This window comes from Musca autumnalis, unplaced genomic scaffold (genome assembly GCF_047663935.1).
Source record: "Musca autumnalis isolate F117 unplaced genomic scaffold, ASM4766393v1 scaffold_3, whole genome shotgun sequence".
NCBI classification, from domain to species: domain Eukaryota; kingdom Metazoa; phylum Arthropoda; class Insecta; order Diptera; family Muscidae; genus Musca; species Musca autumnalis.
In genome coordinates this window covers 72,980,840-73,008,138 of record NW_027411866.1, presented here as the reverse complement: position 1 = coordinate 73,008,138, position 27,299 = coordinate 72,980,840, and the positions used below count along the sequence as shown (strand labels likewise).

Here is a 27,299-nt window from a genome sequence, read left to right as displayed (position 1 = left end):
CTTATATAACAAAAGTTGGGGACATAGGTCCACGTTTTGGTATAGCCCCCATATAACGGACCCCCCGATTTACGGTATTTTGACGCTTTTAGCTACATTTTCAGACCGATTTAGCTATAATTTGACATTTAGGGTTCTTAAGTGTCAATAAACTTATATAACAAAAGTTGTGGACATAGGTGCACGTTTTGGTATAGCCCCCATACAACGGTACCCCCGATTTACGGTATTTTGAGGTTTTTAACTACATTTTCAGACCGATGTAGCTATAATTTGACATTTAGGGTTCTTAAATGTCAATAAACTTATATAACAAAACTTGTGGACATTGGTCCACGTTTTGGTATAGCCCCCACATAACGGTGCCCCTCGATTTACGGTATTTGGACGTTTTTAGCTACATTTTCAGGTCGATTAAGCTATAATTTGACATTTAGGGTTCTTAAGTGTACATAAACTTATATAACAAAAGTTGTGGACATAGGTCCACGTTTTGGTATAGCCCCAATATAACGGTACCCCCGATTTATGGCATTTTGACGTTAATTACATTTACAGACCAATTTGGCTATAAATTGACATTTAGGGTTCTTAAATGTCAATAAACTTATATAACTAGTGGACATAGGTCCATGTTTTGGAATAGCCCCCATATAACGTTACCGACCGTTTTCAGATATTTTGACGTTTAAATTCACATTTCTAGACCGAATTAGCAATAATTTGCTATTTAGGGTTCTTAGTGACCAAAAAACTTATATTCGAAATAATTATGAACGTAGGTCCATGTTTTGGTATAGCCCCATATAACGGTACCTCGGTATAACGGATTTCGGTATCCCCATATAACGGATTTTCGGTATTTTGAGAATTTTACCTACAAGTTTTAACCGAATTATCTGCAATTTGAACATTTGACATTTGAAATTCTTAGTGGTCACCACACCTCTCCACCAAAAATTGTCAAGAAAGGTCGATGTATTGATAAAGCCCCCATATAAAAGTACCTCCCGATTTTCAGTAATTTGATGATTTTAGCTACAATATTAAACCGAACTAGCAGTAATTTGACATTTGAAGTTCTTAGTGGTCACAACACCTCTCTATCAAAAATTGTCAACATAGGTCCATGTTCGGATATAGCTCCCATATAACGGTACCTCCCAATTTTCAGTAATTTGGCAATTTTAGCTAAAATTTTTAACCGAACTAACTGTAATTTGACATTTGAAGGTTGTAGTGGTCACCACACATCTGCATCAACAATTTTCAACATAGCCCCAATATAACGATACTTCCCGATTTTCGGTACTTTGAGGTTTTTACTTAAAATGTTTAACCGAACGTAGGTCCACGTTTTGGTATAGCCCCAAAACAAACCTCCCGATTTTCCGTACCTTAGCATTATTTTTTGGACGACAACAAAAATTGTCCATTTAAGTTCATATTTTCGTATAGCCCACATACCTCCGAACTAGCTGGTAATGACATTTGAAGTTCCCACGTTATGTATTTTCGGTATTTTGAAGATTCTAGCTACAATTTTTAACCGAATTAGGAGTTATTTGACATTAAAGGCTCCCATCAAAAACGGTCAACATAGGTCCATGTTTTATTATAACCCCTATATAACGGTACCTCCCAATTTCTACCCCACCAAAAATTGTCAACATACAAAGTTAGATGTAGGCACCATAAAAAAGGGCCTCCGGAATGAAGCATTTTATGTACATTATCTGACATTTTAACGTACCCACTTGAAGTTGGGGACAGGAATGAAAACTAATTATTCCATTTTAGTTTAGAATATTTTATGGTGGAGGGTATGAAAAGTTCGGCCCGGCCGAACTTAACGCTTTTTTACTTGTTCATAGTTGACTCTGTTTTTTTCCAAAAATGATTGGAAATAGATGTTCCATAAACCGAACTGAAAATAAATTTTCTAGCCTTCCGATCTACTACTTTGTCTTTAAGATTTTCGATCTCATTGTGCACTTGTTTACTTCATTGGAGTCGCTTCTCCATCCAATTCGGGGTACCAAGTTTTTGCATATTTACTGTTATTTGGTATTGTCAATTGTCTTTAATATATCCTACGTAGTAACTTGATACGTTTACCTATGCAGATATCGCCGTATATGTATGTAAATCATTGTTAAATTATATTTTCGAATCGTATTTATATTCAACTTTCAAAGTCTGCTAGAAGTTAGTCAATATTTGAAAATAATTAATTTTTGCTATTGTCTCTTTGTGAAACGTGTCAATTAAACTTTAACCTTCATTTTTTCAGATGCCAACAGAAAAACCATGGCATATTGTTCCTGATGCCAAGAAAGAAAACCTTGGCACGCAAAATTGTCTATTGTTGTTTAGAAAACAAAAAATATTAAAATCATAGAAAAGGAAATTTATCTCAGACATAGTGAAGCCATGTCACTAAAATTCACTAACAAAATAATTTGCGTATTGTAAATACTTTAACATGAAAATCATAATTTATTCATTAAGAACTTATAATTTACTTTTGAAAGAGTTTAGCATATCAGATTAAAATTCTAAGTAGGAATGATTTAAAATATGTTAATATGCCCTTCTCCTTCTTAGATCTATAATATCAGGCCATCTAGAGGAGTTTTAACCCACTTAGCGCCGAGAATTTTTTTTGCGAGAAAACTTAAAATTGTTTACGAAAATTATATTTTTGAGACTTTCTAAGCATTTTTAAAAAAAAAAAAACTTTTTTCTCTAAAACGTATAGTTTTCCTGCAATCGGTCCTTCTTTTAAAAGTGCCAAAAACTTTGGAGGGCAATATTGGGGTATCCTTACATGGCAATCCCTTGGTTTTTGATTTGAGAAAATACTCTTACTATATTCGTAACAAATCCCTGACTTTGTATGATTCTAACATTTATGATTAAATTTTTATCGCATATTTAAATTTTCATCAAAAGTCGAAAATTACAAAAAAGTCGATTTTTTTGAATAGCTTGGGTTTTAGGCCAATTGCGTGGAAATAGGTAGGTCAAATGAAGCGTTATAAGCGTGAAATGACAGATAACAGACAAAACTATAACAAAATGCAAAAAACCCCACAAAAATATTCGAAAAAGCCAGAGTTTTACGTCAATTTTTGCAACCATTTTTTGTGGCGTTTAAACGACCAGTGGCTTTATCTGGGTTAAGCATGTCAAAGTTGCGAGAAGTGGACATATAACTACAAATCTTCGAGCGTTGCAAAAAAGATTCTAAGATTAATATACAGATATTACGCAGAACGCACGGAGGACAGCTCACAAAAAAAGCCACCACCTTCTCATCCGTCTGCAGGCCCTTTGAACGCCGTGACCCACCAGGCCAAGATGAGGAGACGCTATAGAACGACCAGCCTATCAAAGTCAGGTCTGAGTTTTCTAGTACTGTTATGAGTCCTGCTCAAATTGCCTACATCAAAATCAAATCGGTGGAAACGGCACTGAATGGGGTCGTATGTTTTATCGGGAGAAATATGGAAGGCTCACACTATATGCAACCAATCGTTCTTGTATTGGGAAAAAGCCGTTAAAGACTAAGCTGGTTCCGTTAGTAACAAGATGGAAGTCGGAACCTTTGCCCTACCAATGCTTAATGGAGTCACAATTTATCTCTCTTTAGAAGACAAGTACCTCGACTTTATTCTGGGCCACCAATTAACGTGGAAAATTAATGTCGAAGAAAGTGCCAGAGCAGTCAAATAGCTTTATATTCTCGCAAAAATTCCTTTGGCAAGAAATGGAGACTGAGACCACAGAACATCCATTCGATCATCACGAGCATAATGCTCCCCATTTTTATTTATGCTTCTCTGGTATGGTGGAATGCTTTGAGCACGACATTGCATTTTCATAAGCTAAACAACATCCAATGAACAGCATCAGTACTAATCCCTGGTGCCATGAAGAGTACTCCACAGGCGGCCCGGCCCTTTATCTACTGAATCTTGTGGTGCAGGAACTGGCAGCCAAGAGTGCACTTCTACTCAAGGAGATAAATTAATAAATAAAGCTCCCAATATGGCCAACTACCAATGGGATCGGGGAAGCCTGGGCCCATAACTTCCCATCTCTACTCGGTATAGAGTTATATACCGATGGCTCCATGATGGAAATGGGAACAAGAGCACGATTTCACTGCGATACCTTCAACATACGGCTCTTATACAAGTGAACTAAAAATGTTAGTGTCTTCCAAACCGATCGGATCCAACCGATGTTGAAGTCGACAAGTCAGTCAAGCCACTCATTTGCCTTAGCATGCGGCACTTGGAACAAGGATGTCGGCACAACAAACCTAGCTATGAGGTATCCAAGGCAATCTGGCCAATCATCTCCAAGCTGAGAACTACGTCACTGTAGAATAATATCAATGTATATGTCAAAGATATGAAATTGCTGACTACTGTCATAACTGTTTCTGACGCTGGGGAGGAGTCAAACCTCAAGAGTCTTCGCTACGGGCGACAAGAGCGAAATCGGCCTGTATGATTCACCTTTGCTGGCATCTTTGTAAATTATGGTGGTTAATCCTCGGCTGCAAGTGATCTAATCCAACGTAGTACTCTTCTCTTCGCCCAGTCACTCCCGGGTTGCTCGGATGTGACAAACCGAGCACAAATATATTGGTCCTGGGTTTTCCTCCGTCCCGACACGGAGCCAAAGAATGCGGAGCAAGCATTCCGGGATATGCTGCTCCCAACACGGAAAAACAAAACAAATACAAACATATGTACACTGTGGAGGCAGCCGCTGGACGGAACACTGTCGTGTGGTTCCGGGTCAATCTGGTACGAGAGAACCCGCTGCCGTCGAATTGATAAAAAATAAAAAACAGTTGGTGGTGCACACGTAAACGTTTAAACAACTCTTAATATTCGTACAACCAGACGGAACGGCTGAAGCTCGAATCTTAAAATGTTGGGTGGTGGTTAGTCTTGGGACAAAGGTGGTCGATAAAGCTGGTTTTTTGGAAATTCGTCCTAGAAGGGTGCGAAAAGTACTAAAATGTACTAAAAATGGTGTAATTTGTGTGGCTGACCGACTAATAATCAACGCCCAGACGAAACGGCGGAAGCTAGAATCTTGAAATTTTGGGTGGTGGTTAGTTTTGAGAGGAAAGTGGTCGATATGTCTGGGTTTTTGGAAATTATATATATCCTTTCCGCATACGAAGTAGCGGGCACTTTGCTAGTATGTATGTACGTAAATATGTTATATTAATGATAATGTTATCTGAACTAAATTTTTATGAATTTGTTATGGTTAACATGGATAAAATCACGCTACAGTTAATGATAAAAAATTGAAGTTTAAATATTCCTTAAACATATTGTTGACACTTTATCATTGCCATAGAAGAATTAGGGGGCAATTGCCATGGCATTTACTTATGTATACGTATGTACAACAGCACAGTGTACTGGAGGGATAATAAATTACACTCATAGTACAGCTAACAACAATAATAACATAACATCAACATACATAAAAGCATTCTTAAAAAGCTAAAATACTCCTCATTCCCGACCATTGAAATGTTCATGAAGATTGTCTTCCACTTAAAGGAATGTCTACACTCACAAAACGTTTTAAATGTACAGTTTAAATGCAAAAACAAGCAATAAGAACATATACACGCACACATACAATTAATTTCTAACATCCTTGCTTCCTTTGTATTGAGTGTGAAAGAAATCCCTTTTTTCTAGCAGATGTATTGTTATGCTTTATGTTGATAATGGCCGGTCTCATGTTATGTTTTTAGGCTAGAAGTCGTATACTAAGAGAGTATTTTATGTGTGAGATTTTCTCTTTGATGCTTCTGTCATCAAGTAATTTAGTAGGTCATATAGTTCTCTTTTACATTGCAGAGAAATAATAAAGTTTTTGCGAAATTACACGTTTTCACAGTGTGGTTCAATGCAAATAAAGCATAGAACGCCAACAAATTACAATCACTATAAGGAACTAAGAATGAAAGTCAAGGAAGTGTTGCGTCCATCCAAATCCGAATCGTGTGTAGAATTTCGAATCTTCATGGAAGTAAACCCATATAATAAGTGTTTTTCGGTATTTTGAGGGTTTTAGCTACAATTTTTAACCAATCTAGAATAGAAGGGAGGCAAATGGCTCGTCTTTGGAAATACAAAGCTTCAATTCACAAATGCAAATTTGCAATCTTGGACGTATAAATAGGGGCTCCAAATGACGAAAATTGTCTAGCAACAACAACATCTAATATGCCTGAGGATGTCAACCTAACCAGTTAACGAAACGATCGCAGCATAGTAATCTCCTTAGGACATATAGCTCGATTAATAGAAATTAATTAACAAACTTGCTGTAATTTGACATTTAAGGTTCTTAGTGGTCGGTGTACTTCTCCACCAAAAATTCTTTATATAGGTCCATTATTTGCTATAGGCCTCATATAACCGTACATCCCGATTTTCGGTGTTTTAAGAGTTTAGCTACAATTTTTAACCAAATTTGCTGTAATTTGACATTTGAGGTTCTTACTGGTCCACACCAAAAATTGCGATTTTGACGGTTTTAGCTAAAATTTTTATCCGAGTTATTTTACATTGGAGGTTCTCTGTGCTCTGTGGAAATTTCTCACCAATGTTTTGGTATAGCCCCTATATAACGATACCTCTTGATTTTCGGTATATTGAGAGTTTTAGCTACAATTTTTAACCGAACTATCTGCAATTTGACATTTGAGGTTCTCTGGTCACGCAACTTCTCCACCAAAAAAATGTTATTGATCCAACAATATTCGAAAAGCAAAATATGTATTGTAAAGATATTGTTAGATTCGTTATGTAGTATTTGTCAAATACAACAATTGTTTTTGTCATATCCAACAATAGTTTTTGTCAGCTGGACAATATTATTCTTTTTTTCTTCGACGATTTTATTATCTTCTCTCGTTATTCGATGCCGTGGTGAAAATACAATTTTGGTGGGTTTTGTTTGACATGATGTTTTTTTTTTTTGTATGTTGCCCACCAACAATGAGGTTCTTGTTATAACGCACACAACACTGTGGAAAGGGGTATTAGATATTTGTGGATTTGTATATAGCATATATAAGGAAACCAGATAGACCAATAGTTACGTTTGGGGATACACATAGTCGATTTTCCGTCCGTCCGTTCACAACGTACTGGTCGCATTTGTTGTCAGCTGGAAATTGGGAAATGAAGTCGATTCTCGCCATGACGTCTCTAATCATTGGTCATCATATATAATCATACATATATAATTGGTACCAAATTTAGTGCATTTTGGTAATTTTTGTACTGTTCTAGTTCGAAAAAAACCCTTAGTTCAAATGTCTAACTCTTCAACAGTTACCTTACTCCAAATTTAGGAATTCTAGCTCTTTCCGTTTGCATAATTTCCTTCTAGTTCGAATTTCCTAAAACCCAACCTTATCTCACCCCTATACACCAACAACAACCCACACTCAAAATTGCAAGTTTTTAGCTTCAGCGGTTTCTGCTGGGCAAAAATCTGTCAATCACTCACTTATCACTAAGCTTTGTTATATATTAAGACTTTCGGCCGATTTGAGGTATTTGATGTACCAAACTCCTTATATCTGTCCAATTTTTATGAAATTTGGAATGTGTGAGGGAATTTGGTATAGAAATAAATGTGCCAAATTATGTCGAAATTATTCAAAGTGGTGTAGGGTACCATAAAGTCTTCCCGCCCGTCTTTGATCCTTTCCTTACTGGTTTTTGTGTGTCTTTTTTCATTCTTCTTTGGGTTTTGAGAGTTGAGTTAAACCTTTCTTTTTATAGTTGCTATGGTTTTTTGTTCCCTATGTTAGGGTGGCTGCTTGGATGAACCAATGAAGTAGTTATGTTTGTCTTTGTTGTCAGTTAAAGCAGCAACATTTGACCATGTATTGTGTTCATCAATAACACTGTGAACCGAAATTTTGGGGGGTGGAAAATTCCTTTTTGGGCTGAAAGCCCTTGATGAGCATATACAGAACCTCAAAGGTCCGTGAGTCGATCTTCTGAGTTATGGCGTGATTAATTTTTTGCTGTAATCCATCAGAAATTATAGTTATATCTTTGTTCGCTGTTGTTTTAGCTTCTCTTTGAGATGACATGTCTGCAGTCAAACCTAATGAGAATTTTTTCGTAGAACATTTCGACCTTCCAACTCGCTTACTTCCATGTCCTTTTCGTCCTTTATTTCAAGAACCACTATAAAAGTACCACAAGATGAAATTTTTCAGCTTCGAAATCTTCTACAAAAATGTCGCCCAGAAGATTTTAGGTTGGGTTCTCATTGACATCTAATCGATATTTTCCGTTTTCATGGTCCTCTTTGACATTTACCCTGTTTTTTGCACAGTGTAATATTATACGTGATTTCGCAATTTCATCTTGTTTTTTATGTTTGGAACAAAATACATAAATTTATGGAACAAAAAAAGATATTCTTGTTCCAACAAAACCGTTTTGATATACCCCATATATAACAATACCTCCCGATTTTTATACCCCCCACCATAGTATGGCGGGAATATCAAGGTTGTTTTGAAATAATCTTTTGCGACCATATCAAGTAATAAATAAATATATATTCTTTATCAGGATAAAATTCTGAGTCGATATAACAATGTCCGTCTGTTGTAATCGCTCTAGCATCCCCAATAATTGAGGTTGAACCCTATATTTTTCCATAGGAAGGTCATGTTCGAAGAAAACCCCCATATAACGGTACCTCCAGATTTTTGGCATTATGTTGGGTTTAACTACATTTTTGGACCGAACTACCTGCAATTTAACATTTTAGGTTCCCAGTGGCCGCAAAACATCTCTACCAAAAACGTTCAACATAGGTCCACGTTTTGGTATAACCCCATTTAATGGTACCTCCCGATTTTCGGTATTTTGATAATTTTAGATACACTTTTTGGCCGAACTACCTGTAATTTAACATTTGACGTTTTCAACCATCAAAAATTGTCAACATAGGCCCATGTTTTGGTATAGCTCCCATATAGCGGTACCTCCCGATTTTGGATATTTTGAGGATTATAGCTACTGTTTTGACGGAATGACCCACAATTTTACATTTGACGCTCCCAGGTGTCACAAAACTATTCCATCAAAAAATTTCAACATAGGTCCATGTTTCGGTATATCCCCCATACAACGGTACTTCCCGAACTACCTGTAATTTAACATTTGGGTTCATGGAGGTCATACAACATAATCACTAAAAATGTCAACATGGGTCTATGTTTTGGTATAGCCCTCATATAGCGATACCTGCCGATTTCGGGTATTTATAGGATTATAGCTACTTTTATAAGGAAGTATCTTCAATTTGACATGTGAGGCTCTCAGTAGTCACAAAACTACTCCGACAAATATGTTCAACATTGGGCCATGTTTCGGTATAGCCCCCGCATTACCGATTTTTTTTTTTTGGGATTTTTGCTATCTGTAATTTAACGTTTGATGTTCCAGTGGTCACAAAACTTCGCCATATATATTTAGATGGTTTTAGAAGTAAACAGAAATTTGGTATTTTGTCTTCTCTGGGATTTTCGGTATTTTAAAGGTATTAGCCTCATTATTACACCGAAATGGATGAAATTTGGCATTTAGTTCTCCTTGGCACGGTGCTCTTTAAGGTGCTTACACCTGGGAAGTTTTTGCGGATTCTGTAACTACAATGTTCATAGATAAGAACAATCAAAAAACAAAAAAAAACGCCGGAGCGCTTTTTAAATAAATCGCGATTTCACGATTTTGCTTTGAAACCGCAAGTCCTCTCGAAATGGGACTAAAAAAAATATTGTAGCTGTGAAAATTCTCTTCAAGACTGACCTGTATTATAATTTCGTAGGTTTTACTGTTATTGAGATATAGAAGTTCAAATTGGGACAATGCATTGACTGAATCACTACCTTATAACACAATGTCATACATGGTGCGCCATAACTAACTTTAAGTGAAAACCGCTTACATCTGGGAAGTTTTTGTGGATTTTGAAAAAGCAATGTTCATAGGTGAGAAAAATCCAAAGACAAAAAAAATCGCAGGAGGGATTTTTAAATAAATCGCTGTCAAAATTCACATATTTGGGTCTATTTTAGGTTTTCGCGATTTTCGATTATCGAAATATGGCTAAAGAAAGGCGACTTGAATTGCGATTTATTTAAAAAGTGATCCGGCTATTTTTTTTGTTTTATTTTATTGTTCTCATCTATGAACATTGTAGTTTCAGAATCCACAAAAACATCCCAGGTGTAAGCACCTTCCATTTAAAGTTGCTTCAAGAGCACCGTGTTGGTGCTACAATATTTTAAACCAGACATTTGCCAGTATAGTTCCACGTATTGATGTAGCCTCCATATAACGGTACGTCCCGATTTTTGGTATTTTGTAGGTTTTGTCCTCATTATCACACCGAAGTGATTGAAATTTGGTATTTCGTTCTATTTGGGGGCTACAAAACTTGCTCCAAGTTTTGTCCCGATTTTCGACATTTTCAAGGTTTTTGCGTCATTATCACACCGATGTAGGTATTTAGTCTTCTTAGCCATAGCCTTTCTCCCAGAATATTTCAATATAGGTACACGTTTTGATGTAGCCCCTACAGTACAGTGCCGCCGATTTACGGTATTTCCAGGATTCTTCATTTATATTCACACCAAAATGGTTGAAAATTGGTAATTTGTATTCGTTGGGGCTACCAAACCTTCCTCCAGAAATTTGTCAGTGCAGATTCAGGTTTTGATTAAGCCCCCACAGAACGGTACCTCCCGACTTTCGGTATTTCGAAGGTTTTAGTCACATTACTTACTTACTTACTTAGCTGGCCCATTACAGAACATATGTTCTATAGGCCGAACTAAGAAGAGATCTCCATTCCTCTCTATTTGTTGCTTTGCACACTGGAATACCGCGCCTTGTCATCTCATCATCCACTTGTTTGCGCCATCTATTCCTTGGCCTGCCAATTCTGCGTGCACCGCCATGTGGCATGTATTCATACGCCTTTTTAGCGGGTTCATCATCGCTCATTCTTATGATATGGCCTAGCCAACGCAATCGCTGCATCTCGATACGTTTAACAATATTCATGTCGTTGTATAGCAGATACAGCTCGTGGTTCATGCGACGTCGATATTCACCGTCAACGCAGATTGGTCCATAGATCTTTCGAAGAATTTTTCTCTCAAACACACCAAGCACTGCCATGTCTGCTTGCGCAAGTACCCAGGCTTCGGAGCCATACATCAGCACGGGTAGTATCAGTGTTTTGTAGAGCGTTATTTTTGTTTGACGAGATGTGGCTTTGTTTTTAAACTGCTTACTTAATCCAAAGTAGCATCTGTTGGCCAATACAATTCTTCTTTTTATTTCACAACTGATGTCGTTTGTTGTGTTGACGGAGGTGCCGAGGTAGACGAAGTCTTTTACTACCTCAATATTATAGGAACCAACTTCCACAGTCGGTCCGAGCTCAATGGACGCATTGCGCGTCGACACCATCAACTTGGTCTTCTCACCGTTTACCGCCAGACCCACTTTAGCAGATTCTCCTTCGACCTTTATAAAGGTATCAGTTACTTCTTTTACTGATCGACCCATGATGTCTATATCATCAGCATAAGCAAGTAACATGTGACTGTTGGTGTAGATTGTGCCACTTCTTTTGACGTTTGCCTCTCGTATAACCTTTTCTAGCAGGATGTTGAAGAGGTCACACGAAAGGCTGTCTCCTTGTCTGAAACCTCTTTTGGTACCAAACTCTTCGGAGAGGTTCTTTCCTATTTTTACTGAGGACCTCGTGTCAGTTAAAGTCATTTTACAAAGCCGGATGAGCTTTGCGGGAATACCAAATTCAGACATGGCTTGGAATACCTTTGAGCGCAGCGGACTGTCGAAGGCTGCTTTATAATCGACAAAAAGGTGGTAGGTGTCGATCTGCATCTCTTGGGTCTTCTCCAGGATTTGCCGCAGGGTAAATATCTGGTCAATGGTGGACTTGCCAGGTCTAAAGCCGCATTGGTATGGTCCAATAATATCGTTGACCATTGGCTTTAGTCGTTCGCACAATATCCCTGACACGATCTTGTAGGCAATAGGGAGTAGACTTATGCCCCTATAGTTAGAGCATACAGTCTTATCTCTCTTCTTGTGGACGGGGCACAGGATACTCAGGTTCCAATCGTCGGGTACTCGTTCTTCCTGCCAGATGGTGCTAACTAGCTGATGAATACACCTTATCAGCGTGTCGCCTCCGGTTTTGAACAGCTCGGCTGGTAAGCCATCGGCCCCTGCTGCCTTATTATTCTTCAGCCGATTTATTGCTGTCTTTACCTCATCTTGGCTGGGCGGTATACATTCAATACCATCTTCTGGGATTGGGACTGTGGTATCTTCGTCGTCTTCGCTGCTATTGGATACCAACAGATTTTAAAAATGGTCTTTCCATATCCTGAGTACACTATCTGTATCAGTTACCAAATTACCTTGCTGGTCTCTACAGGAGGATGTGCCTGTACCAAAGCCATCAGTTTGATGCTTGACTCTTTGGTAGAATTTTCGGACTTCATTCTGGCTCCTGTACATCTCGATTTTTTCACACTCCCGCTTTTCCATCTCTCTCTTTTTCCTGCGGAAAAGACGTTTCTCCTCTCTCCTTTTCTCCCTGTATCTCTCTCGTGCGCTACGCGTTGCTACGGATTGTAAAGTAGCCTTATATGCCGCATTTTTCTCTTCGGTGGCAGTACGACACTCCTCATCATACCATGGATTCCTTGGTGGAGGTCTCTGGTATCCAAGTATGGATTTTGCGGCTGTTTGCATGGAGTGGGCAATGCTTTGCCATTGCGCTGATATGTTATCGGGATGAGGAGGGCTTTGATTAAGCAATTGGGCTAGTTGAGTGGAATATGCTGTGGCTATCTGTTGTGATTGCAGCTTACCGATGTCTAACTTTCGTGTTGTGTCTGTTCGTACTTTGTTTGCTACGTTTAAGCGGGTGCGTACCTTTGCTGCAACAAGGTAGTGGTCCGAATCAATGTTTGCGCCTCGGAACGATCGTACATCCAACACGCTCGATGAATGTCTTCCATCTATCACAACATGATCAATTTGGTTTCTTGTTTTCTGATCTGGAGACAGCCAGGTGCCCTTATGAATATCGAGATGATTAAATCTGGTACTGCTAACTACCATGTTTTTTGCAGCTGCAAAGTCTATCAGTCTCATACCATTGTCAGATGTTTCACTGTGGAGACTGAATTTCCCGACTGTTGGGCCAAAGATATTCTCCTTTCCAATTTTGGCATTAAAATCGCCTAGAATGATTTTAATGTCATGGGCAGGGCAACGGTCATATGTTTCTTCTAAGCGCTCGTAAAATATATCTTTGGTCTGTTCATCCTTTTCTTCAGTGGGAGCATGAGCGCAGATAAAGCTGATGTTGAAGAATTTAGCTTTTATTCGAATTGCAGCAAGTCTTTCATTCACTGGAGTGAAGCTGGATACAAGATGTTTTAGTCTCCGACTAACTACGAATCCACAACCAAACTCATGCTTTACGTCATGGCAGCTATAATACAGTGCGTCACCTTTAGGTGTTGTTATGACGCCTTTCCCAATCCATCGTATTTCCTGTATGGCAGTAATATCGGTCTTGTACTTTTCAAGTACGTCTGCCAATGCGAAGACTGCACCTTCTCTATAAAGAGTGCGAACATTCCAGGTGCAGATTCGCAGATCATGGTCCTTAAAACGTTTGCGGGGTTCGTCAACTTTAGAGGGGTTTGTTTTTCTTTTCTTTCGTTTTTTCATAGTAGGCTGTTTTTTTTAGGGGAGGGTTACTAACCCGACGCCCAAACCCAAGTTTTTAACGTTCTTATGGGTGAACGCGCGGCACATGTTAGCTCACTACCTTTAACGGGTGTTAAAGGCAGTTCCCCAGGTGACACCACGGGGAGGTCAGTGTCCATTTGGGATGAAAGAGGGACCAAGATAAATCCTGGGCTTTGCCATGTTAAAACCGGTCAGGACCGTTCCTTGGTATCTTCCATCCCCTACGTCACCCTCACATTATCCAACCAAAATGGCTGAAATTGTTAGTTTAGTTTTTGATAACGGGTTCTCAGATTAGAAGGTAAAGACACTTTACGATTTAGGTACATTGTTAACTTAACCTATATTTTCCCATTAAAATAACACAAATTTGCCATTTATGGCAAAAAAGCGCGTTTAGTACAGCGTGTTCTCAGATCAATAAGACCCGATACTAAGTTTTTAAAGAATTATGTACTGAAGTGATTGCATTTGGTATTTTGGAATTTTAAATTGGTAGGTAATATGTGCATATTATGGTATATATATAATATGTAGGAACTGAGAGGTAACGTAACATGCTTTTTCGGATTTTATATGGGTAAAACCAGAAAGGTAAAGATCACCACCACTATGAATGTATAAAATATATCTATATATCTTAATCTGAACTGATTCCGATATAATGTGGCACACTTATTTCTAGACCAAATTACGTCAAAATTGGACAGATATTGGGTGTTTGGGTGTTATTCAAATACCTCAAATCGGCCGAAAATATATATATGAGAGCTATATCCTAATTTGAAACGATTCCTATAAAATTCTACACATTATTTTTAGACCGAATTTAGTCACACATTCCAATAAATGCGACCTGCACGTTGCGAACCATAGTGTGGTGTAGGATATAAAAACGATAGGAAACCAATTTTCCATTTAATTTCAATACTCGTACGCGTAAAAAATTTCGGCCCGGCCGAGCAAAACTTGCTTGATATTAAATAGGATAAATTTGTCAAAAAAATCATTTGTTTTAAAATTCATTCTCTTTCCCTTCTGTATTCTTCCAAATTTATCTATATATGATACACCATTGACTAGATCTTCACCTAGCTTGAAATCCTAAAGAGAACTTATATTCGATTATGAAGTCATTGTTACATATCTAACCATTTTAATACGAAAAGCTACCCACACTAATCTATATTTACAGAAACCTGTCTAACAGGCAAATTGTTGCTGCTTCAATTATGTTACAGCTTCACTGCTCGAATGAACTTCTTTACACATTTTCAAGTTAACAGTGCTCTCATTTTTGCTTACTCTCATTTATAAAGACATACATAACCAAAAATAAGAGAATATTTTCCAGGATATACAGCATCCATCACTGTATGGGCTATGAATGAAAACGAAAGTCTCAGTTCTATTTTTGTCGTATCTGGGTAAGCGTGTCACAAATATTTTAGCGGATTTTCTTTGTTTTGTTTCAAACGGGATAGGAAAAAAGTGAAAGTGTTTACAATACCAAAATTACAACAAAAAATTAATTTAAAATAAAAATGTTTGTCTTTGAAAATATTTAAAAATTTAAAAAAAAAAAGTTTTTTTTGTGAAAAGCATTGAAGTGAATTAATGAATTAATGAAATAATACGAAGATCAAAAAAATGGAAATCCAATTAATGTTAATTTAGTCTTCAGAGTTTCCTCTTGTTGTTGTTTGTGTGTTCGTGCGTGCCAATATAAAGCAAAAATTAATGAGCTCACTAATGTTGTGGTAAAAGTTCAAAGTTTATTAAAGTTAGTCCAAAAAGTAAAAGGCAAATGCCCAAGCTGGATAAACAAATGTCAGTGAAGTCTGTGAAACATCAACCAAATTAAGTTTGATTTATTATTTCATTTTTGGCGAGAAAATCACTCAATTGAATAATTGAAACCAAGGAAGGATATTCGTTGACACGGTAGCGCAGTAGAGCTCCACATTCATTGTCTCAAAAATAGCACACACACATATAAAGATTTGGTTTATTGTTTGGCCAGGCTTAAACGCTGATACCACCATATCACACACACCCATCCATCACGCATACGTTCACCCACATTTACAAATAAAATCTACGGAGTTATAGCAGCACTTCAATTCTCTGGCGTTATATGGCCTCATAATAAACAATGTAACGAGACATCACGAAATTCCGTCGGAATTCCCTAGACAAGCCAACAGAGTTTTAGGTAAGTTTACCAATATTGAAAAGTTTCTGCTGAGCATTGTTGTTATTGTTTATTTTTGTTGTCAGTATGAGGCGAGACTTTGGTTGATTTATAAGGAAATGTTGGTGTTTGTAATTTTATGCGCATATAAGACATGTGCCGGATGGATAAAAAGAAAAGAGGGGACATTTTATGTGTACTTTTATGTTGTATTTTTTTCTTTTGCAATTTATTTGCCTGATTTCACTCGTAACATTTGTCACAGATAGTAAATGAATGAACAGTCGACTCCACAGAATTGAAATTATTGAAGAGCAAATATTCAAATAAACAACCAGTAAAAAAGCTTAGATTGGCCGGGTTGAACTTTTTATACCCTACACCATGAAATATTGTGAACTTAGATGGAATAAATAGTTTTCTTTTCTGTTACGAAAGCTCGAATAACCACAATTTTAGGTAGGGAAGTTTTTTGACCACTGATAATCCTAAATACCTTATTTTAACTAATTCGTTCAGGTAAAAACTTGAAAATACCGGAAATAGGGCGGTACAGTTATATGGAGGATATACCACAATTTGCGGTCGACTTACGTCCGCAATTTTTGGTGGAGAAGTTTAAGTTTATCCACTTTGAACACTAATGCCAAATGACATTCAAATACCTTAAATCGGGCGGTACCGTTTTATGTGGTGTGCTATTCCAAACGTGCACCAACTTTTGGTGGAGACATTTCTTGAACATTGGAAATCCTAAATGCACAATTAAGCCGATTTAGGCCCCAAATGTATATACATATATGGGGGCTGACCTATGCCTATCATTTTTGTGGAGAAGATACCATAATTTGGGTGCTATTCGAAAACATGGACCTTTGTCCACAATATTTATTATGTATGTTTTTTTAGCGACAAATTACCCAAAATCGGGTGGTACTGTAATGTAAGGGCTATTTCAAAGCATGGACCTATGTCCACAATTTTTGGTGGATACGTTGTTTAACCATTTCGAACCATAAATGCCAAATGACGATTAATTCGGTGTGGAAATGGAACTAAAACCGTAAAAATACCCTATTACATAGAGTCTATACCATAACATGGGCCTATGCCACAATTTTTTTACCCTCCACTATAATATGGAGGGTATAATTAAATTTGTCATTTCGTTTGTAACACATCGAAATATTCATCGAAGACACTATGAAGTATATACGAGATATACTTGATCAGGGTAAAATTCTAAGTCGATGTAACCAAGTCCGTCCGTCCCTCCGTCTGCTGAAATCAAGATACAGCTCGCAATTTTTAAGGTAGAGCTTTGTAATTTGGTATAGAAGTTTCCAGGATGTTTGGTATTGCAAATGGGCTATATCGGTCCACGTTTTGATATAGCCCCCATAGAACGGTACCTCCCGCTTTTCGGTAGTTTGAAAGTTTTAGCCTCATTATCACACCGAAATGTCTAAAATTTGGTACTTAGTCTTTGTTGGGGGCATAAATCTTACGGTTGTGGCCACAGTAATCCATCGAAATGGGTAAAATTTGGTATTTGGGTATTAAACGTTCCATAAGAAATTTGTCGGTATAGGTCTACGCCTTCATATAGCCCCCATAATACGGTACCTGCCGATTTTCGGTGTTTTGAAGGTTGTGGCCTTTATATTCCTCAGAAATAGCTGAAATATTGGGGTATAAAACTTTCCCCCAGAAACTTGTCGGTACAGGTCCACGCCTTAGTATTGACCCCCATAGAACGGTACCTCGCTATTTCCGGTATTTTGAAGGAGTTTGCCTCAATCTTCCATCGAAATGGCTGAAATTTGGAATTTGGTTTTCATTTAAGGTACCAAAACATATGAAATTGGTCGGTATAGGTCCACGCCCCCAGAGAACGGTACCTATCTATTTCCGGTATTTTGAAGGTTGTGGCCTCAATATTCCATTGAAATGGCTGAAATTTGGTATTTGGTCTTCATTTGGGGTAATAAACGTTGCATATGAAATTTGTCGGTATAGGTACACGCCTTTATATAGCTCCATAGACGGTACCACCCGATTTTCGGTATTTTTAAGGGTTTAGCCTTATTATTACACCGAAATGGCTGAAATTTGTACTTAGTCTTCGTTGGGGTTATACAACATTCTCCCAGAAATTTGCCGGTATAGGTCCACGGCTTCATTTTCGGTATTTTGAAGGTTGTGGACACAGCAACCTTACAACCTCCCGATTGTCGTAATTCTGAAGGTTGTGACGTCAATATCCCACCGAAAAGCTGAAATTTGTTATTTAGTCTTCCATGGGGTTATTAAATATTCCAGAAGAGAATTATAAGTATAGGACCGCTGATTACTATATCCCCCATAGAAGCATACTTCTTGATTTTCGGTATTTTGTAGGTTTTAAAGAAATATCAGAAATTTGGTTTTTAGGCTTCCTTGAATCTAAAAATTTCCGCCAGACATTTGTAGGTATAGATCAATGTTTTGATATAGCCCCAATGGAATGGTGCCTCCCGAATTCCGGTATTTTGAAGGTTAGTCACATTGTTTTACCGAACTTGCTGAAATTTTGTATTTAGTCTTCTTCATAAACGAAAGGAAACTAATTGTTTCATTTTACTTCCATACAACTCATGGTGGAGGGTATAACTAGTTCGGTCTGGCCGAACATAACGTCGTTCTTTCATGTTAGTAGATAAATTTTCTGACCACATGCGTTTTTGACCACTTTGAACGTTAAATGCCAAATTATAGCTAGTTCGGTCTGAAATGTAGCAAAGACCGTCAAAATACTGGAAGTACGGTAGTACGGCTATATGAGGTCTAGTCCAAAACATGGACCGATATAGCCCATCTTTGAACTTGACCTGCCTGCAGGCAAAAGACAAATCCTTTCAGTTACCTAACACAGTTTTTCTGAATCCTTGAATGATTACCACGGACGCATGGACGCATAGGTACCTGAAAGAATGGACCGACATAGTTCATTTCGGATCTGGATCTTATTTTGGAAATCATTCCTTTTGATAGATATCGTCCCCAGCAGTCATTTCAGTTGATCACTCTATAAGTTACAGCTTTTGGATCATTAGATCAGGAAGTATGGACTAGCCCACAAAAATATAATATCGTTGTAAGTAGGACCACAAGGAGTAACATAAACTGCAAAATATTTTTAATTTTTTGTATAGAAGGTACGTTAAGTTTCGACAAACTCTTTGGGACGAAACAGTCAGTGCATTGTCCCAATTTGAACTTCCATATCTCAAAAACGGTAAAACCTACGAAAATATCATAAAGGCCAATCTTGTGGAGAATTTTCTCTGCTACAACATTTTCTTTAGGCCCATTTACATAGAACTCGCAGTTTTCAAGCAAAATCGTGAAAACCTTAAGAACTCCTAAAAATTTGAACTTAAATCGCGATTTATTTTAAAATCTCTCCGGCGATTTTTTTTTTTTTGTTTCTTGATATTTCTCATTTCAGAATCAGCAAAAACTTCCGAGGTGTAAGCACCTTCCATTTAAATTTGTTAGTCACACCGTGTAAATTCCATATGATGTCACATCTTCATTATATCTGAATTTCCCTAAAACGTCATTATACACGCCAATTTGCATAATATTTTTCCACTAAAGTGAATCGCACATATCAAGAGCTGTCTGTACTTATGTATCAGTGCGTAATTTTATGTTTATTACAGAATTTTGTACTTACAAGAATGTGTATTACAACAATCACGAAATCCATCACTTATCCTTTACGCTCAACACTAGACGGAAGGATACACAATTCTCTTCGCATTAATTTTTTTGTTTTGTGTGTACCGTACATACATACATACATGTTTAAGAATTTATATTTTCGTGAGACTTTTTTGGAGGGAAAGAAAATTGCCTATTATTTTATTTTGAATAAAGTTGATTTATGTATGGTCGTAATGTCATTCAATTTTAATGGTATTAGGATAATACCATCAAATACCATACCATATCAAAGTCTTTTGTCATAATATTGGAGGGAAAGTACTGAAAAGGACAAACAAAAATTTTATATTTTAAATACATAAAATCAGAAAAAGAGTACAATCCATTTAACAAAATATCAATAGATTGAGTAAAGCTCTGTCATTGTGATAAACACATTAAGCGATTTTTTTTAATAAATTTGAAAAAGGGCTTGCTGACGGTTTACCAGAAGTTAACTAGAACAGAGCATTTGTACCGAAATCATGAAAATATAATATTCAGAAACTCTTTTTTAGGAACCACTCATTTTATTATGCATTATCAAATATTATTGTTTTAATTTTTATATTCTCATCCTTTAGGCTAATGAGGTTATGTTCACATTGATATGACGGAAAATGTGCCTCATCGAAATAATGGTTTTAGACCCCATGTATGTTTGGACAAACTTAGGTTCATACAATTTGGATTGGATTTGGATTTCGATTTAGTCATGTCCGTCTTTCTGTCTGCCTGGCTGGCTGGTGCGCACTACCTCCCCCACAAAAGTTCAAAATTCGATAACACTATGCAACACTGAAAATGCAAACAACATCTAGTATGCATTTTTTAAAGTACAAATCTTCCAAATAATGTTCTCAGCAATTCTTCGGAACATTCTGAAACTCTAAAATGCTTACTTCATGTTGTTTCAGCGGTATTTTGCATCATATATTTTACAACACGTATTTCAAACACAGTTTACATCGACAGTTTATTCTAGCATTTCGGATTTCAACAGAAAACAACGAGATAGAAACAGTGTATAAGAAGAGTTGCGTATAACATTCCAGCGAATATTTTTCCAAAAGAAATTTTTCAGAAAAAAATAACGGTTTTGAAGATATGGTGCGAAATGTATAAAAATTATGAAAATTTTCGATATTTTATACAATTTGAGGCAATAAATGTTATTTTTCGAGTTCATTATTTCTTCAAATATTTTATTCTTGCCCTTATCTACAAATCTGCTTCAGAGGTCAGATGAAGATTCACATAGGTTTCAGAGATATAGTCCAGAATTGCTTTAAAAAGTCAATATTTAACCATGTTTAGATGGGGCCATAAAATCGAAGCTGCATCTGACACAACAAAAACCAACTAGGATTTTTGTCATTTGGGTCTGCACTTTCAAAAAATCCTCAACACAAATTGTTTGCATAAGATTACCTTAAAAATGTTGCACAGTGTAACCCTAGAAGGGAGCAATCGGTTTGGTCCAAACTTTGAACATCGTATTATTCCCTCCACATATAGATCGGGCTCGAATATGGACTATGTCGGTCCAATCCTTCGGTTACCTCCCACACAAAATTCGGAAAAAGTGAAGTTTAAGAGCTCCACTAGGATCGTTTTGATTTTTTTTTTCACCAGGTTATGCTTGCGACCCCTTTTACAGTACCACAGTTTTTTCGGAGGCAAGTCCAAACTTCCTAAGATAATGACCTAAAAGCTCCCCGAAAAACACAGATTTCACCTACTACAATTGCAAGTCCTCAAGATAACTCTCGCAGGAAGTTTCTGATTGATCTAAACTTTGCACATCGTATTATTTAATCCAGTAATGTATCAGTTCACACAAAATTTGGGAAAAGTGCTACTTAAGGACTCTTCTCGGATTTAGTATTTGAATTTTTTGCAAAAGGTTGTTTACTCGGTCCATATTACAACGGTAATTTTTTTCAGGTGTAAGTCCATACTTCCTGAGATAATGACCCAAAAGCTCTGAAAACCCCTGCCGGTACATAGTAAAATGTATAGTATGCAAAATAATTTTCAAACTTTTTCCAATATTTCTTCCCAACTTAGTTTAAAGTAATTTAATATTTCAAGTTTTCTATGAATCAGAAGTTTTCTTCTGTTTTTGGCCACCGTTAATATGAAATCGCGACACAGTGCTACACTGGCGAAAATTTATTGAATAAAATCACATACGAAACAAATAAAACAAGTAAGACCATATGATACTCTACACCACTTCCTCTGTGTACTAGTTTTCCACGGAATTTAGTTTATATGACTGCGACACGTTATATCAGGAGTTGGTTTTCAAGTTTTATGTTCGTAATATGTCGGAATATGCCCGTAAAATTTAAATTTTAAACTAAGGATTATATATATTTCTCACAATAGTCAATTTCACTACATTAATTCTAACCGATCAATGTTTAGAGATGGGAAATGGGTAAATACCCAAATGGTAAATACACATTAAAATAGGTAAATTAGGTAGAAATGGGTACATACCCGGGTATTTACCCGAATTGTGGGTATAAACTACAGAAACTAAAATCATGAAATTAGATGCGAAAACGCAGTGATTTACCAAATTTTAAATGATTAATAAATAAAATTACCGATTTTGGATACGGGGCAATTTTAAATATGATCAATTTTGGTCCATATTTTGGTAAATCTCTCATATATTTAGACATCATATTTTCTGTATTTGACAACTTTTAGAGCAGTTTGTTGTATATCTTCTTGCAGAAAATCATAAATGGTGGATCGAAATCCAAACTTTATGATATATCAGATGGATTAACCCACGACTTCAGCAAATAATCTTGAGATTTGAGTCCTCCTAGAAAAAGCTATAATTTTTGCATTCTTCGTTAACTGTTTCGCTCAAGCAACTCCAACGACCGATTTGACGTATAAAAAGTTTAGTCCGCGTGGTTTTACCGCTTTTCTGGTATTCTTTTTGATTTTCTGTCTGACAGAAAAAACAAAATTTTGATTTCAAAATAAAATTTTATTTACCCAAATAAACACCCAAAAAAGATATTTATTTGGTATTTACCTGGTATTTACCCAAGTTTTGGGTAAATACTGGGTAGAATCCCATCTATATCAATGTTAAAAATTATTGGAATTTTCTTTGATCAAACCTCCAACTTCGTCGAACAATTTTGTCAGTATTAAAATATAAATGCGGCTCTACACTACACACAATTAAAACTGTGAGATCATTGAATATACTATGTTGTAACTATAGTTACATATATAACATATATTTTACCACTTACATCAGCATAGTTGGTGGCAATGGAATAGTCACAAGTTTCTATTCTAAATATATCAAGATCATTACTGGATAGCTTTTGCAATTTTGGGATAGCTAATGGATAGCTTTTGAAATTTTGTTTTTTCAAAGTAGTCTGTCCATTGTTGTTGTTTTAATATTTTAAAACAACTAATTTATTAGTGGAGAAAATTTGGCATTGGTTCCCTTTTATCCCCTTTTATCTTCTTTGTGGATATTCACCACCGAAGTTATTTTTCAATAAATTCTTCAACAAAAAACTTTCTATACCCAAACATTAATCGTCAGCTCGAAGTATAAGCATGACCAAAGAACAACTTCAGTGAGAAAGAAGTCTTTCCTTGGCAACCTCACACAACCCTAACGAAAGTGTTTGCGAAACAAAGACAAACCTTCTCCATTGTTATGTGTCGTTGAATTAAAACGAAGGCAACATAACAAAATTTTGTTGGTCTGTTTATTACGGCAACAATATAACCGTGCCCGTCTCTTCAATTAGATCATTGGTGGGGTTTTTTATTGGGATAGATTTTGCAATTTTGTTTTTCAAAACAGTCTGGCCTAATCCCATTGTTGTTGTTTTAATATTTTAAAACAACTAATTTATTAAAGGAGAAAATTTGGCATTGTTCGCCAATGAGAAATGAGAAATATATCTATCTATATTTATCTTACGAGGGAAACTAAAAAGTTTCTGGCCTACGCAACACGCAATTTGACATTTCTTGGAAAGTTTGACAGTTTTTAGTCTAAACGTAATAAAACGTTGTGTTGTTTACAGTGGTTTGATTGAGACACCTCCAAAATATGGCTTTTGAACGCTTTCACAGCATCTTCTGTCGATTGCTGCTATTTTTTGAGCTCATACGCATAGTTCCATGATACGTCACCTAAATCGATCTTATAAACGCCTTTTGAAGCATCGCGATCGAATTTTTTCGGAATTTCTTGCACGGGATCCAACGAGAAAAACCCAATTTTTGCCGCCAAGTGTTCATGCAATATCAAACGTTAGTTGGTGGAATAACTGCACAAGAATGCCTCTATCTCACAGTATATAACATTGCGATCTAACATTATCCGTTCACACACGGCTTAATTTTTTTCTGGCACAACGGTCGTTTTGGGCAACCCTCACGACCTTTAATTTTTAGCGAGTGTGGGCCTCGATGGAATTAATTCAACCAATTTTTTATAATGCTATAGGATGGTCCTTTATCGACATATAATTGTTCCACAAACATCCCATACGGGGCAAGGGAGACTTTTCTCATATCAATAAGTGCACCCCGATTCATATTAGCTCAATGATTTGGGACCTACTGTTTATTGCCGAGGGGTATTTTGCCACCGTTGAAATTTTTGATGTTGCCTGGCCGGGGAATCGAATCCGCGACTTTCAGCGTGAAAGATGGGTGTGCATACCATTGTACCACGGTGGCACCCGGCGTACAAATAATTAATTTAATCGATGCACTCTTGCCGTGATTATCCACGTCGAAAATTGTGAACAATGATCGGACGAAAATGCACACAAGTAAATTACTTTTTTTGTGTAAAGTGATTGTTCAAAATCGCTGTAAAAAGCTCAACAGGTGGTCGTACGCCAAACAGTACTGAGAACGGTTATGCTAAAATGTCAAACTTTTCAATGGAAAAATAAAATGTCGCCGGGCAACTCTGCGTATGACTAGGCCAAAAACTTTTTTAGTTTATCTTACTACTGAAATTTTGTTGTTTGAAAGGTGTAGAAGTTATTAGTAGTTTCGTGTTTCTGGCAGTGATGTCCTTAAAGAACGGTAAAAAATAATTTCATTTTTGTAGACTCTCTCTCAATTTTTAAAGAATACAATTTTCTGATGATGACATTCCTGGAAAATATCATTAAAGAAATTACTGTTCTAGCTAGGATACTAATTAAATGAAATGTTGCTAAAGGAACCACATTTCTAACTGTAATAGACCGAACATCAAGAATTCCAATATGATACATACGAAATGATATTTCATACATATATATGCATACACATGGGTAGAATGTTGTCCCAGTTAACAAGAATATACAAGGTGCTCTTGAACCAACTTTAAATGGAAGGTGCTTACACCTGGGAAGTTTTTGCGGATTATGAAATTACAATGTTCATAATAAGAAAAATCAATAAACAAAAAAAATCGCCGTAGCACTTTTTATATAAATCGCGGTCAAAGTTCACATTTTTAGAGTTTTTTTAGGTTTTCACGATTTTGCTTTGAAACCGCTAGTCCTATCGAAATGGGATTTATTAGGACTTGTAGTTGTGACAATTCTCTATAAGTTGACCTTTTTGTAGGCTTAACAATTTTTGAGATATAAAAGTTCAAATTGGGACAATTCACAGACTGTATCGTCTCCTTATAAAAAATGCCATGACTGCAATTTCCCAACATAAACTTATATATGTATCTCAAAAATGATACAACCTAGGACAAATTTGTAGAGAATCTCAGCAGCTATAAGATTTTCGTTACTTCCATTTCGATAAGAATTAATATTTTCAAGCAAATCGTGAAAACCTAAAAAAAACCTAAAAATGTGACGCGAACCTAAAAACAAATCCGCTACGGCGATTTTTTGTTTTTTTTTTATTTTTTGATTTTTCTCATCTATGAACCTTGAGTTTCAAAATCCGCAAAAACTTCAAATGTGTAAGCTCCTTTCATTTAAAATTGGTTCAAGAGCACTGTGTATAAGAAACTAAAACATGTGAACAATTGTACATATGTCACGGTGCTCTTGAAACAAATTTAAATGGAAGGTGCTTACACCTCGGAAGTTTTTGCGGATTCTGAAACTACAATGTTTATAGATGAGAAAGATCAAAAAACAAAAAAAATCGCCGGAGCGCTTTTTAAATAAATCGCGATTTAAGTTGATATTTTTAGGGGTTGTTTAGATTTTCACGATTTGGCTTAGAAACCGCAAGTCCCATCAAAATGGCACTAAAGAAAATTTTGTAGCTATGAAAATTCTCTACCAGATTGACCTTTATGGTATTCTCGTCGGTTTTACTGTTTTTGAGATATAGAAGTTCAAATTGGGACAATTCAAAATCAATTCAATTCTGTATCGCCCCCTTATAAAAAATGTCATGACTGCAAATTCCTAACATAAACTTATATATCTAAAAATGGTACAACTTAGGATAAGTTACTTAAGCCAGTCTTGTAGAGAATTTTCACAGCTTTCAGATTTTCTCAGGTCCCATATCGATAGGACTTACCGTATTCAAGTAAAATCGCGAAACCCTAACAAAAAAATCTAAAAATGTAAACTGAGGTTGTTTGTCTCAAAAACGGTACAGGCTGGGAACAAATGATAATGGTCAATTCTCTAGAGAATTTTCACAGCTACAACATTTTCTTTAGCTCCATTTCGATTGGACTTGCGGTTTCCAAGCAAAATCGTGAAAACCTAAAAATCTCCTAAAAATGTGAATTTTGACCGCGATTTATTTAAAAATCTCTACAGCGATTTCTTCTTGTTTTTGGATTTTTCTCATCTATGAACATTGCTGTTTCAGAATTCACAAAAACTTCCCCTGTGTAAGCGGTTTTCATCAAAAGTTAGTTAAGGCGCACCCTTCATGATATTGTTTTATAAGGGGGCGATACAGTCAGTGCATTGTCCCAATTTGAACTTCTATATCTCTAAAATGGTAAAAACTACGAAAATACCGTAAAGGTCGATCTTGTAGAGAATTTTCATAGCTACAACATTTTCTTCAGTCCCTTTTTCATAGGACTTGCGGTTTTTAAGCAAAATCGTGAAAAGCTAAACAACCCCTAAAAATTTCAACTTAAATCGCGATTTATTTAAAAAGCGCTCCGGCGATTTTTTTGTTTTTTGATCTTTCTCATCTATAAACATTGTAGTTTCAGAATCCGCAAAAACTTCCGAGGTGTAAGCACCTTCCATTTAAAATTGTTTCAAGAGCACCGTGATGTAGGTACATATTTGTGAATGATAAATACTTCAGCATTTATTTAATTAGAGCTCCAGTGGTACTTTCTTGTTTGTTTGTATTTTGTGAAAAGGACACATTTTCTAAATTGACATACATATGTATGTATGTATTTTGTTTCATTTATGAATTCCATTATTTACATT

The 27,299-nt window shown here is 36.4% G+C and overlaps 1 protein-coding gene across 1 annotated transcript in view; it reads left to right on the top strand.

The window, feature by feature from the left end:
• The first annotated feature begins 15,305 nt into the window (after positions 1-15,305).
• Positions 15,306-27,299, top strand: part of LOC141400145 (uncharacterized) — a 406,721-nt gene continuing 394,727 nt past the window's right edge. Inside the window, exon 1 of the mRNA XM_073979595.1 lies at positions 15,306-16,116. The gene's annotated coding sequence lies outside the window, so the exon portion shown is untranslated. The remainder of the gene's footprint in view (positions 16,117-27,299) is intronic.